This window comes from Triturus cristatus, chromosome 3_1, assembly GCF_964204655.1.
Source record: "Triturus cristatus chromosome 3_1, aTriCri1.1, whole genome shotgun sequence".
NCBI classification, from domain to species: Eukaryota; Metazoa; Chordata; class Amphibia; order Caudata; family Salamandridae; genus Triturus; species Triturus cristatus.
This window is the reverse complement of record NC_140583.1, coordinates 756,876,433-756,890,797: the sequence shown is the minus strand read 5'-3', so window position 1 is coordinate 756,890,797 and position 14,365 is coordinate 756,876,433.

The following is a 14,365-nucleotide window of genomic DNA, read 5'->3' as shown; positions in this document are numbered from 1 at the left end:
TTCGTAATCATAAAAGACGCAGGTGATTTTGCTGGAGGGAGCAATTGTCCCTCTCTAGTCACAATCGGTTTGTCCTTTTTAAATATGTTCTTGATTTTACCGAACCAGGACTTTTTCTCCTTTTCTGGTGGATCGTAATACATCATTTTCTTTTTTCTGTATCGCTAGTTTTCTTCTACGACTATTTTGTTTGTTCTATCCAATTGTAGCGCGACTCACACTAACGCACCAATCCTGAGCGTCTATGTCACTTTTGCAATCCTCCAATCCCAGCGCGACTCTCACTAACGCACCAATCCGGGGCGTCTACGTCACCCTGTAATTCTCCACTCCTAGAGCGGCGTACACTAACACACCAATCTGGAGCATCTACGTCTCTTACTGACTGTTCAATCTCAGCGCGGTCTTCCTGACATCAGATTTTCTTGCTGCTGCTGCTCCTGCTGACCCCTCCTTTACAAAATGTATCTGTAAACTTTTTAAATTCACTTTTTACTAAATTCTGTTAGTAACAACATAAAAACGCCACTGTAGGACTTGGCCCTTTTTCCCTCATTTGTTTTCGTTTTTAGTGTTGCTGCAGATTCAGGGAGCCATTTTATCTACCCCTGAAACTTCTGTCTGAGGGCCTGGAGCACAAAATGGTGGCCACCTGTGACATCACCAGCATCCACTGGAACCTACCAGCACCTTCCAGAACATTCCAGAACCCTGTGACAGTTGGAGGCGGTTTGGAATGTTGGGGAGTTAAGAGAGAGTGTTGGCAGTTGGAGTTGGCAGTTGGCACCTGACTGGTGAAGAGAGAGCAGCACAACAGTGAAGGAGGAAGGAGTGAAGCAGCAGGGGTGGAAACTTGTGCCTGGAGTGGGGTCCATAAACCCACCCTTGATACTAGTCCCTACTGATGGATCCCAGCCTATAGCCCTGTGTGGGAAGAAGACAGAAAAACTCATCCTAAGGACCTGGACAGCAGGAACAGGCCTTAGAAGCAGAAAGCAGCAAGATCCTGACCTGGAAACTGGTTTCCCTGGAGTCCGGCGTCGAGTAGCCTGAGACCTGGAGCCCGAGGTGGAGAAGCGGCGCTGACTGAAGTAGCAGACGTCGTACCCGGAGCCGCCTGAGGTCGTGAGAGGGCGCCGACGGAGGTCGTGAGGAATACCAGAGGTCGAGGAGGAAGTGAACCGAGGTCGAGCGAGCGGCGTCATCGGAGGAGTGAAGTCCGCCCTCCGGAGTCGTCGGAGACCGAGGTAGAGGTGAACCGGAGGTCGGGAGTGAGGATCGCACTCCGGAGTCGCCCGGAACCTGAGAGGAGGAGCACCGGAGGTCGGGGGTGAGGATCGCACCCCGGAGTCGCCGGAAGTCGACATCGAGGCCAGGCCGGCCGACGTCATCGGAGCCGAGAGCGCCATCGGACCGGAGCCGCCCGAAGTCGACACCGAGTAGAGACTGCCCGACGCCGTCGAATCGAACCGAGGCCGCCGACATCGGACCGGATCCGCCTACCGGCGTCGTCAAAGAACTGACATTGTGCCGAGGCCGCCGAGACCGAACCGGAACCGCCTCACGGCGTCGACACGACTCCAGCGGCGTCGGAACATCAGAAAAAGGGCAGTAAGTGGAGTAGAGGGCGCCTAAGGCCCTGTGGAGACCTGAGAGACTGCTCTAAGGGGCTAGGGAGGTGCTGAAACCAACCTGACTGTGCCTGGGGTGAACTGGGACTAACCTAGAGAGGTGGTGTGGAGAGAGAAAGCCAGGGCACTGGTATTCCCCCCTTGATCTACCTCAGTTTAGGCCTCAGCCTTGTCCCAGCCAGGGAGTAGATCCCCCTCAAGCCTTCCACAACCCTACAAGCTGTGCCTGGGCCAAATCAGCCCTTAGGAATTGAAAAGTCATCTGATTACATGAGTGTGGCTGTATACTTTTAATTATTTATTGGGGGTACTGTATTTATTGAGTTTTTACCTATTTATTGCTTCACTATATTTATAGGTCCACAGGACTTGATGGTGTACAATATTTATTGGTACAGTATTTATTGCCTCAAAATATTTAATTGCCTGTATTACCTGCACTGATATTTATGTCCCTTGTATTTATGATCATCCCTATTTATTGAATCTTCAGACAATATTTATTTGACCCGCAGTATTTAAATTTGTATATTGTGATTGATCTATTTATTTTTCCAATCAGCAACTAAGAGAAAAAGATAAAGAAGAATATTTTCATAATTTTTACGGTGTAGAGTCGTTTTTGGAACGGATGCACGCATGGTTATTGTATGGGTATATTGTATGCTTAGCACTGCGCCTGTTTCCTGACCACTCGAGCCAAGCTACCACAGTGTGTTCGGGGAGTCCACCACCACCCTGCGGAGTGGAGGTGGGCTGTTTCCAACAGCCACCATTATCTGTTTCGCTAACAAAGGATAGTCCTGACCTTTCTCACAAGAATTCCGTCTTTCCCGAGAGCCGCGCTTACCTCTGCCCTACTACGGAATCGTTACTTCCGTTGATAAAGTAGCACTTCCCTCTACTTCACCCTTCTAGCAAGCATTAGCTAACCGTTTCTCTAGAAATAAAACACCTGTTGGAGGCCCAATGCTCCTGAGAATTAAAACTAGAGTTTCACAATTAACCTGAATGCTAATTCATTTACACACATTCATACGGAAAATGTAGTTCATTCACACAGAATCCTGTCTTTCTCGAGAGCAGCGCTTACCTTTGCCCTACTACAAGATTATTTCATTTGTTAATAAAGTAGCAATTCCCTCTACTTTATCCTTCTAACAGGCTTACCTTTCCAGTGATAAGCGTCATCAGAGCTCCTTTTGGACTCCTGGTACTTAAGATCAAAATTTCACAGATGACCTTCGCTACCATACATTTCTCTCATACAGAAAATATCCCTAATGGCAACACATGACGATGTTACCGAATCGAACCCAGACAATGCGTTGTGCAACTTCAATCGTTACACGTTTTCCCCGTGTACCTACAGGGCAACAACAATCCCGGATTTCCCGAGAACAGCGCTTACCTCTGCTCTACTACGGAATCGTTACAACCTTCCGACTTCCTACATCCCAGAAGTCGTCATACAACATTGAACGCAACGCGACTCAACAAAGAGTGTTAATACATAAACCAATACTTATCCACAATCAATAATCAATAAGCAATTTACAAGCAATAATCACCAAACCAATGCAATAAAACCATAACTCTGCTACCAGGAAAAACTGATCCAGCGCAAACAACAACTCGGGGAAAAAGTGAGAACGCAACTACCCTCCCTGCGTCACAGACCCGCCATCACACTAACTCATTCACACACGCATTCATTGGTGGGGCCCATAACACCAACACTTGCACGTTTCTCATTCACAGGTCTGCACACAGGAGGGGGAATGATGTGCTGGACATGTGGGAGGGAGTACCTTATAACCTATAGGGAGACAAAAGTTATCTTACATCATATACATTAACATTCGCCACCGATAGATTCCTAACCCTAAACATCAAGGCACTCCACCCACTTGGTCGATCGGACCAAATAGTTGGATTGGTTGATGGTGATTTAGAACCAGCTAAAACACATTTAAGACTTAGAATCCTCTATTCTCTTTAACGAAGAACCACAAACTCATAATTTCTGGTAATCAATATTTGTTTATCTAATATTTCATTTAATTAGCATTTGTCTCTTCAAATCTTAGAATTTCTAGATCAATTTAATTAAATCGCAGAACACCATATTTACCTATTCTGGCTATCTGGGTTTTCTCTATTTCATTGGCTCAGCATAATCAAATTTTGTCGTTAAATTGTCCAAAGAACAGGCCAGATCTCAGAGTCCGAAAGTCCTTTGCTCAGCACGTTACAGTCCCAAAGATCATCAAAGGACCAGAAAACGTGCCAGCATCCGTCATCTCCTGTGGGGTTAAAGAGGGTGTGCAGTCATAATAACCGTCGAATGTGATTGAAAAGGTCTGGAAAGAATAGAGATAGCCCCTTCCTAATCTACTATTCTTTTTATAATAAATTTCGGGATAACATGAAACATTTTTTTGGGCGGAGAAAGGATGCGATTGTTCCGGGGAAAACGTCAGATTTTGTATAGTCCAGGTTCACATGGATTTTGCTGATATGTTTCCGGTTATGACCAAGTTCCGAATGTTGCAATATTTCTAAAATGTCCATTGTTTATTTATACCAGTTCTGGTCTTCCGGGGTCTTTGGCAGTCCACCAATAACCAATCCTTGACAGGAACGGCGTGTACAGAGGACATTAGGGAGTTCACGGTACCGATTCTGCGCACTAGACTTCGCACCTCACGAGGCCGTGGCCACTTCTGAACTTGTACTCTGCCGCCATCTTTTGCTAGGCCAAAATGTCAACTTAAGCAAAACAAACACAAGAGAGTAATAAATACAAAGAAATGATGCTTCTAATGTTATACCCTCACTATTCCCTTTATGTATTAGTATTTTCCTAGGATATAGCGATATTTAAAGCAGTATATTCACCTTTACGGTCCTCCACGAAGGTGCAAACGTCACAAAAGCAACATAAGGCATGCGATAGCTAATTATTAAACATACTACTGTTGATATGCATACGTATTTTAGTTATTAGAGTTATTTTGCCATGCAAATAGCAAGTTCCCACGTATAATTTGTGTATGCAGGTTGGTTAATTTTAATATATCACAGCACACTATTAGTAAATTATAATAAGTAGGTTATTCAATTAATACTTTCATGCAAAATAGAGGAGGTATACACAATTTTGTACTACCTGCTCCATCAGTGGCAAGCACCATGTCAATTGAAATTTAAGTTTTAATTGACATGGTGCTTGTTGCAAAGTGACAAGCACACTTTCCCCTGTGTAAAATGAATTGTAATCAGTGACAGGCGCATCTATTTATGTTTATCCAAAAGCGTATCACTGTCATATTTATATTTATATGTTACAAGTTTAAGAAAATGTATAACGTTTTTTGCTGTCGTCACAATGCAGTCAGTGGCTACACCTTCATCATTCCAAGGCACTCCGGGAGGTCCTCTAGTCAGGTGGTCGATGTGGTTTGATTTGTTTGAAATTTATTTGGAAGCAATTGGGGTTTCCAGATTTAAGCCAGAAAGAAAACAATGTCTACTTTTACACTTGCTGGGTTTTGAGGGAATATTCAAGAACTTACCAGAATTATTGTTAGATGAAGGTGAAGTACTTGATGAGTATCAGGAGGCAGTAAAATAACTTCAAATGAAGTTTGATAAGCAATACAGTATAATTGTTCATTTCTGAATGGCAATTTGAAAATTTCACATATCAGTTTATTAGAGACCAGTTTGTGTGCCAGTGCAAAGATAAACAAAATTGTCAAAAACCTTTATCCAATCAAGGCCTAGGGATTGATGCTCAGTGCCTTTTTGGGAGAGGATTCGGATGTTGAGGAGTGAGGGATGGATACTGCCCAGCACGTGCTAAGACATGGGTTGGTCAAGGGAATTAATTTTTTACCTCTCATGCTTTGGCCATTTTTCAAAGTTTGGGAGGGACTTTCCATGGAAGATGGTATGCTACTTAGGTCAGATAAACTGGTTCCACCAATTAAGTTGAGAAGTGAAATAATTAACAACGCCCATGAGGGATGCCTTGGGTTTATTCTCACAAAAAGGTGCATTCATTATTTTTTCTGGTGGACTAGGATGGATGCTGGCATTGTGGTGAAAGGGTGTTATGTGTGTCCGTCAGCTGACAAAGGTTTGAAAGTGACAACTCCTCATTTGATGTCCATTGAAGTTCCGTCGAGACCTTGGGTAAAATTGGGAAATTATTTTATGTCTCCCTAAGATTTACTACTTGGAGGTATCAAATTAATTTTGGTACTGATGGATTACTGTTCTAAGCGGAAGGAACTCAAATTTGTAAGAGATCCTAGTGCAAGCTCTGTGTGGAATTTCCTTGAGAAATTTTTCAGATTCCTTGAATCATGTGGTATAAAAGATCATAAGAGTTCTCTATGCCACCCCCAAAACCAACGGTTTTGTTGAAAGGATGAACCAAATTGTGGGGGGTTGTGTGAAGTGGGCAAAAGGGGTGAACCATGACGTTCTCAAATCTGTGAGGAGTGTGCTTTGGTTCTAGAGGACCATGCCTCATTCGTCAACCAAGTTCTCTCCATTTGAGTTGTTTAGGGGTAGAAAAGCTAATTTCATTTTTCGTCCAGCTTGGATGGCCAAACGGTTTAAGAGTGAATCTGATGTTGAATATTTAATATTGTTGGTTAAAGAGAATGTCTGTCAAACTCAAAATAAGCAGAAAAGAAAGATGTAAAAAAACATGGTGATGCATGTTGGAGATAGAGTGCGAATTAAATCCGCTACTCATGTACAAAAAAGGGAAAAACAAGTTTGGTGATCCCATGAAAATTGAGAGAGTGTGTGGCAATACAGTCAGAGTTGATGGCGGCCATTGGTGGAATCTCTCAAGGGTGGTGAAAGTGAGAGATAAAGAGTCCAATTCCACTACCAGAGAAAAGGAGTCTAATTCCTCTACCAGTCATCAAAATGTTCCACCCCTGCATAGGGGTTCTCATATAATCACTAAACCTATTAGGTTTAGGATATAAAATGTTGCTTTTGTAACCCTGTACATTTTGTGCATCGCAGTGGTAGTATATTTTTGTTTGTTGTTTTGGGTACAGAGAGGGGGGGAGGAAGATATCTAGTTTTTTTGTATGGGTTAAAAAGGAGCTATGAGTTATTTCTTCAAGGAGGGAAAATGTGTTATATCTAACCATACTGTATTACTGTGTTAAGAGTCTACACTGTGGTAATACACTCAATACTCTATGCTTTTTACAGAATGTTCCACACATCAGGTTCCATGATGGATTGCGTGTATTTTAAGTTGGCAGTTAGACTTGTGGAAAGCCAAGAGTACTTGCATGTACTCCCTAAACAGCTCTTTACTTGGTGTTGAATAAACCTAATTATACTGCAATTCTATACCGTGTCTGGAGTAAATTACCACAACGACACAGACAGGAAGAGAAATTGAACATCATATGATGCCTCGCTAATGTAATTAAAGAAAATATGTTTTTTGAAGCAAATAAAAGGAACGAGAATGTAACAGTGTTCCTGAAGATAACTGATTCACTTTCTCTGCAGTTTTTGATCTCAGCCCCGTCAGACCATCAAACTAAAACCTGCCCAGCCCTCCAGCCTGGTGATTTGGTCCAAAGCTGTCTACATCAATGGAAGTCTGCCTTGCAGCCCCAGTGGAAAGGTCCCTACTATATTCTGCTCACTACAAACATAGCTGTGAAGTGCTGTGGGTTCCTGTTTGGATTCATTGCACCAATTGTAAGCAGGTGACTGAGCCCCCAGATTCCTGCTACCCGCACTGATTTTGCTTTCGGCTGTTACTCTGTCCTCCACTTCTGGCCAAGCTCCACTGAAGCAGTGTGCACCAACCAACTCTGCAGAGAGGGATTCCAGGCCTTGTGTATCACCTAGATCTCAACGTTCCTCCTGCTGGATCTGCACTTATTGCCCACCGATGCCCGAGAGGGTGCGCCCATTGTCCCGATCACCGTTGACTCCAAAGCAACTGGTCTTTTCTTCTTCTTTTATGAACACATCCCCGATGAGAGTGATGAGTTTCTTACTGTGATTCTCATGAACAATTATGACCTCCATTTTTCTAATCAGAGTATCCTGCTAGCTGCCATCCATCTTGCTGAAACTGGTCGAGGTATGGCTTTAGAGTTCTGAACTGGCAGCATCTTTGGAGCACAGTCAATGTGGCATTACGCTCTCCGCTGCGCGTGACTGGCTGGATGGTCACTCATTATATATTCCCACAGGAGTCACTACAGAAATGCAACCTGGCCAAGCCAGGCCGTTAATTTTTTTCTGATCTACTGATGTGCAGGACATCAGGTGAAGCCAAGGGAAGACAGCAAAGGGTGACAGTGTTTGCTAGTTGATTCCCTTTTGTAGTCTGTCCGTGCTCACCTAGGTTCTCACCAGTTGCCATTTAGATTTACCGCTCTATTGGGAAGAAATCCTTTGGCTGGAAAGCCGGATTGTGTGGGGTGGAGTGCAGGAAGCTTTTCATATGGAAAGCCAGACCATGTTGAAAAGTGAGGATTCCAAACTCGTCACACTTTGTGGCAAAGGTTTTACCTTCATCCTTATTGAAATACAAAACAAGAGTGGCAGTTCCAAGGTTAAGATGAGTACATTTCAATCATAAAAAATGAAACCTGGTTCTTCAACTGGAAGGTAGGGTGCAGCGGGCTGGGGTCAGTTATCACATACCTGTTCTATTGCTCCAGTGCCCAATAGAAGAAGGCCCCTGTCAACATTCAGAATAATAGATGGTTAAGAGAAAAACAAAATTGGGAAATATTCATTCAATATGCATCAGAAAGTTAGGCTCCTCTAGATAATCAGGAACACCCATAATGTATAAACATATATAGGGCGGGCTGTAAGCACATTCTCATCTCAAGCCCATAAGAACAAACATAAAAGGAGGCATGCCATATTTTTGTCATGCTCCCCCACTCCTTCCCCTACCAGAAACAGAAAAGGTGTCGAAGAGAAGCCCTTTTTCTCGTGCTCTCCACTGCCCCATAGCAGCAAATACAATTTGGCATTGTGTGCTTGCGAAAGGGAGGATAGTTTGGTCAAATGGACCAATTGGCCCACAGACACTGCTGCTCTCAATTCGAGTCCTGACCACTAACCCATGAATCATTTAATTCATGAGATGACACACAACATCTCTCCCAGTAGCTATGCCCCGCATCCTTCAATATCCAATGATGTTTAAAGAGTGATTTACTGGCAGTTAGCCATTTTCTAAAAGCGTCTCTGCTTTTCTGCATCAAAACTTTCAGCATCTTCCTTCTTTCTGTGAAGGTGGCAATTGGCAAAAAAATAGTCTTTTACTCTAGCAAAATCAAGCCCCTTTCCCTCCTTCTATGGTGCACGGCTCCTGTGAGGGCGATGCTAATTCAGGGCAGTCTTGTTGTTTTATGCTGAGCCCCCTTACCTTGCACAGCTGTCTTTCCTCTGTACAGGAAGTGAACATACAAGGGACATCCTAAACAAATCTATGTGCAAAATTAACAGCTTTTCTGTCAATGAAGTATCCATGGTAGGTCCCACGCCTTAATCAATCTGGGTGTCAAAAAGCATTGAAAATCCAATTAGTAAAACAGTACTATTAATCAAATGAAATGTACAATATGCAATTCAACAAAAAATTATTTGTGTCAAGCCCACATATTTGGGCTTCCATCTGCCCGGCTGACCTCATAACACCAGCATAATTCAGGGATAAACAGAAGCTAAAAGACGCAAAATAACCCGGAAACAAGTACGCGATGAATGCTAGAATTGACTTATATTTGAAAATTAGAGAGAAAAAATGAAATAACATGAAAAAATTGGTTAAGTTCACCTAACTGCATCCCGCCTGACCCGGGTCTTCTTCCTAAGAGCAAATGCCTGAAGAACGGTGATCTAGAGGGCAGCCTGGAATCCAGAGAGGAGGTTTTTTGCACAGACTTTGATAGCATCACAGCACCTACATAAAATGTGGCTCTCTTTGTAGGAGCCTTGTGCGACAATCTCTGACGCCTGGTTCAGGCACGCTCCTTCCCTAGCTAGATGTGTGCATTCATCTGGGAGGCGAAGTGAAGGTCACCAAGCCTGTCATTGCCATTTAAATTTCTCAGCGAAGCACAAAGTAACAAAGCGTGAGAAGCATCTCACTGGGTCCCTGCCTCCTACAAAACCCCCTCAAGGACTTTTTCACGAATTCTGCATTTAAAAAACTGAGGCAGCGCAGGTGAAAATAGGGTGAATGAGTCAAAGATGTGAATCATTGTTCTGAAACTGGTAAAGAGAGAACTGTTCTTTTAAAACGTAGTTTTTGTTTATCATTTAACCATTGACACATTTGAAGTCTTCATCATTAATAGCATAGCGCTCAATTTACCATAGAAAAGTTTATCAAGCCTGCTTTGAAATGATCTGCAACGTCCTTGGGTCAATTCTCACAATAAAATGATGCACATTGGGTTAGTCATAGCCTTCTGGGAGCCTGGCTTCATCGGGGCACGCTGAGGACAAGCCCCAGGCTCCTCCAGGCTCCTGCACCTGGCCTCTGCTCACACCATATCAGTCGCCTGCAGTACCCATGGCGCGGAATGTGCCCGGCCGCGTTCCTCGGCCAAGAGCGGGCCCATCTGCACCCGCCCGCCGCTGGGCTGAGCAAACTCTCTTGGACCACATTTTTGCAAATTTGCTGAGCCCTTCTTGGTTTCTCTGAAGAAATAGGCAACATGGGTAAGAGGAAATCTGCGGTATTGTCTATGTCTTCTAAGGATCATCCTTTAATCGCTACAATAACAAGTTTTCTCATTAATGCTATGGGTGTTCTGAACTCAGAGATAGAGTGTGTAGAAGAAAGACTGGGGGTAACAAACAAAGCATTATTAATGGGTGTGGGAAATGGTGCAGTGGTAGATCCTACCCCTGCCCCACAAAGTCCTCCTCACGCAGAGAACATACAAGGGAGGCATCCAACCCATGTGTTTTAAGAGGAATCTATCAATTAATGCTTATAATATCTTAACTAACAGCAATTAACCCATGCGATCACCTCCACTTAAAAAGAAAAAAGGCAATGGACGTTAATTCACGTGTGAGGAGACTGCCCCCCAGATCCCAAAAACCCTACTGCCAGTGACCAATGTAGCCACTCCAGACAGGGGCCGCGGGGTAGAGGTCCCGCCAACACACTTGCTAATCCCGGGCAAGGGAGAAGGCCCAATTCAAACTGAGCTCATTAAGGCAGCAGAGGAAGTTCTAGCAAGATCTTTCGCACTGTTCTTGCTGTACTTAAAAGTATAGATTGCTCACTCAACCTCTTGTCAGATCAAGGGACCCTCAAGACAGCAAATAGTCGTTCGGGGAACATGGGCCCTTTGCGCAGTGTTCATGACTCCAGACCCATGAATGGTCAGGCTGGAAACAGGAATTATGGTGAATGAATCCATATCAACAAACGGTATAGTTAATCCCAAATGTAACAATACAGCATGCAATAACCAACCTCCTATGTTGAGTCTCCCCTCCCAATCCAGCCACTTGAGGTTAGCCCCGCTCACCCCTGAACCAGAAACAAGGAAGTCATGGATGGACAATCACATACATGAGGGTCTTGCCCTCTGGAAACTCAACAGGGTTTTGCAATTACCACCAGAAGGCACACCTCTTGTGATTGTACTTGGAAAACGTTCCAGCCATACAATCAAACCAAGCTGAGGACACGGTCATACGAAACAACTAAGTTGTACACTGGTTGGGTAGAACTGTGGACTTTTACAGCTGCAACATTATTACTGTGCGGAGTGTCAACTGGGTGGATAATAGTCCCACAAGGGAGCCAGGGCACTGTGTGCCAATCAATTTCAGGAGGGGAGGTTGTATGACATAACCATGCATGCTGAAACCACGCATGTCTTTACAACAAATGTTGTTGTAAAGGCATGTTTGGTAAAAGTATATGTGTGGTAAATATCCCGACCCAGCTCTGCATGCCCTGAGCCCTAAATATTGCCGCCTGCAGTGTAATCTATTCGCCAAGCGCTATTAACTATCCGACCCCCTACCCTGAACTCTATAACAGGACACCCTAGCTGAAACAACCTACCCCAGCACCCCCGTCCTGAACGCTAAAACCTGCCCCATACCCCTGAAAACTGCCCCTTTCGCTCCCCCTGCCCAGAGCCCTAAAACTCGGCCCCTTAAAAACTACCCTGACTCCAGTCCCCTTTCCTAAATCCTCCCCCCACCACCCCTGGGCCCCTTCCCAACTTACTCAGCCGCATCCCAGTCCGTCCTTCCTGAGGCATGCCAACCAGTTCCTCTCCCATCTGCTCGCACAGCTAGAACGCAAACTGCCTTAAACACACGTATGCGTGGTTAAGGCAAGCGTTGTTCAGCTTGCGGTGAAACGGCCCGTGTGCTTAAGGCCACATTGTCAGGACTGTTTCCCATTTTAGGGATGCCCAGGTGGATTTTTAACTGCACAGGCTATCCTGTGCTCTTATGTCTCAGAGCATCATTAGGGCGGTTACTCTGTTATTTGTTCACAAACCAGCTACTGCTATACCCTTCAGATCTATTGCGCATTTAGCACCCATGCACATGGCATATACCATTCCAGACACAATCACTTTGCGCCTTTAGAGCAGGATGACTGACTCAACAGCCCCATGCTGCCAGCAGGCAGAGGGGCTACGGAGAATCATTTCATGAGCTACATGTGTGAGCTGGCAATGGAAACGCAGACATCCTTTGGAAGGGGCACCCTTGATTCCAGTTCTATGTCTGCATTAGGGCCGGATGTAAAACCCTTTTCCAGTTCACCACGCAACAACTCCCGCTCCAGTGGAGAGGTGGAGTGTAGTGTCCTAGCATGGACACGTTCTAGTGTTCAGAAGTGTATGTTCTACACTTTACACCCACCCACCACCTACGTCACTGGGTCAGGTGACTAGGCTAATAAAAGGGCCGAGCGCACGTGCTCGTGGCCAGTTAACCCACTACCATCTACCATGTGTCTGCGTCCGTTATTACTAGCATGAGGGCCTAGGGCCCCAACACCACAATGGCGACGAGGGTTGTGAGCCCCAGCGTGCCGCAGCTGCCCTTCCGTTCGTGTGGGGGAGAGGAGTGCTCCCACTGAGGTCACCCCCTCTGCAAGAAGGCGCGACGCGCCGAGAAGCCAGCCAGGCGAGCAGAGCCCGCAGCATGCCCCGCGGTGACCGGGTGCCCACCCCGCACCGCCGCGACGACCTGCAGGTGGGCGCTGTGCCCCCAAAGAGAAGTAGCGGAAGTCGGGTGCCCACCCCGACCCCGTCGAACCAGCCACGGTGCCTGGGTTGCGGGGAGCGTGTCCGTGGTGACCAGCGGACCGTGCGGAGCCCACCCGCATCGGCCGCGACCTGCCCGGTGAAGGAGGGGAAGTGCCGACCGTGCGGAGCCCACCCGCACCGGCCGCGACGCCGAGATTGAGCGGGAAAAAGTCGGGTGCCCACCCCGAGCCTGTCTAGCCTGCCGCTGTGCCCGGTTCGAAGAGTGGACCGAGCGGAGCCCACCCGCGTCGGCCACGACCCCCTCACCGGAGCCTGTGTCAAGCGGAGCCCACCCGCGTCACGAGGAAGCCCAGCCGGGCTGAAGGTGAGCCCGAGAAAGGAAGCTCCCGGTCCGGCCAGAGAGACGCGAGGTACTGGCACCCCCTCCCTGCGCAGCCCGCGAAGTGAGGAGACCGGCTGCGGGGAGGGGGCGGAACAAACGCAACAGCGGAGCCCACCCGCAGCTCAGAGCAGCGACCCCGGACATACACGGACACACTACCCGGCATAGCGGCACCATCCCTCCCCCGCCCCGGCCAGCGAGTGAAAGAAGGAGCTGCCGAGGGCGGGGAGAGCGACGTACTGGACGAAGGCGTGGATCGGGGCGCTAAATAAATAAAGATAATAAATAAATAAAGGGGACGAGCGCGAGGCCTGCCTGGCCCGCGATGTAAAGATCAGTAAAGAAAAATAAAGGTACTACCAGCGGGTGCCTACCCCGCATGAGGACGATCGCAAAAGTGAAGAATGGCCGCCGCCGGCCATGCACAGTCAAGGCCCACCTTGCAGGACCCCCAGCAGTGCTCGCAGCGCCAAAAGTACACCAAAGCTGGGCGCATGATGCCACAGACTGCCCTTGTGCCCCAGTGATGCCTCTCCCTGCTGAGCAGCCCACTGACAAAGCTGGTGCCCTCCTGCCCCTGGAAAAAAAAAAAAATGAAAAGACTTACCTGCTGCCACGTGTCCTGGACTCCACTGCTCTGCTCCAACTCCAGCCCCATCTGGACTCCACTGGTCTGCCTGGCTCCAGCTTCCCTCCAGCTCTCCTACTCACGAGTGAAGCCTGGAGAAGTGGAAAGGAAAACAAGGGATAGAGTTCTGGCAGTACAGAAGGTTGCTGCTGAAGCCAAAGAAAAGCAACACTGCCACCCAGTGGTCACCGGTGGTATTGCAGACACAAAGAAACAAACAAGCATGCAGCAATCCAAGGAAGTCCAGCAGCCGCAGGAGACCGACGGCTCGCAGCGCAAGGGAGAAGAGGCAGCAAGGCACGTACCGCAAGGTCTGACGGAGGCGCGATGGTGAGCGCACGGGAAGGCGACGGAGGCGCACAGGAATGTGCCAGAAGCGCAGGAACGCGACAGAAGCACAGGAAGAAGAGACAGTGTGCCACAGGGATGCAGCGTC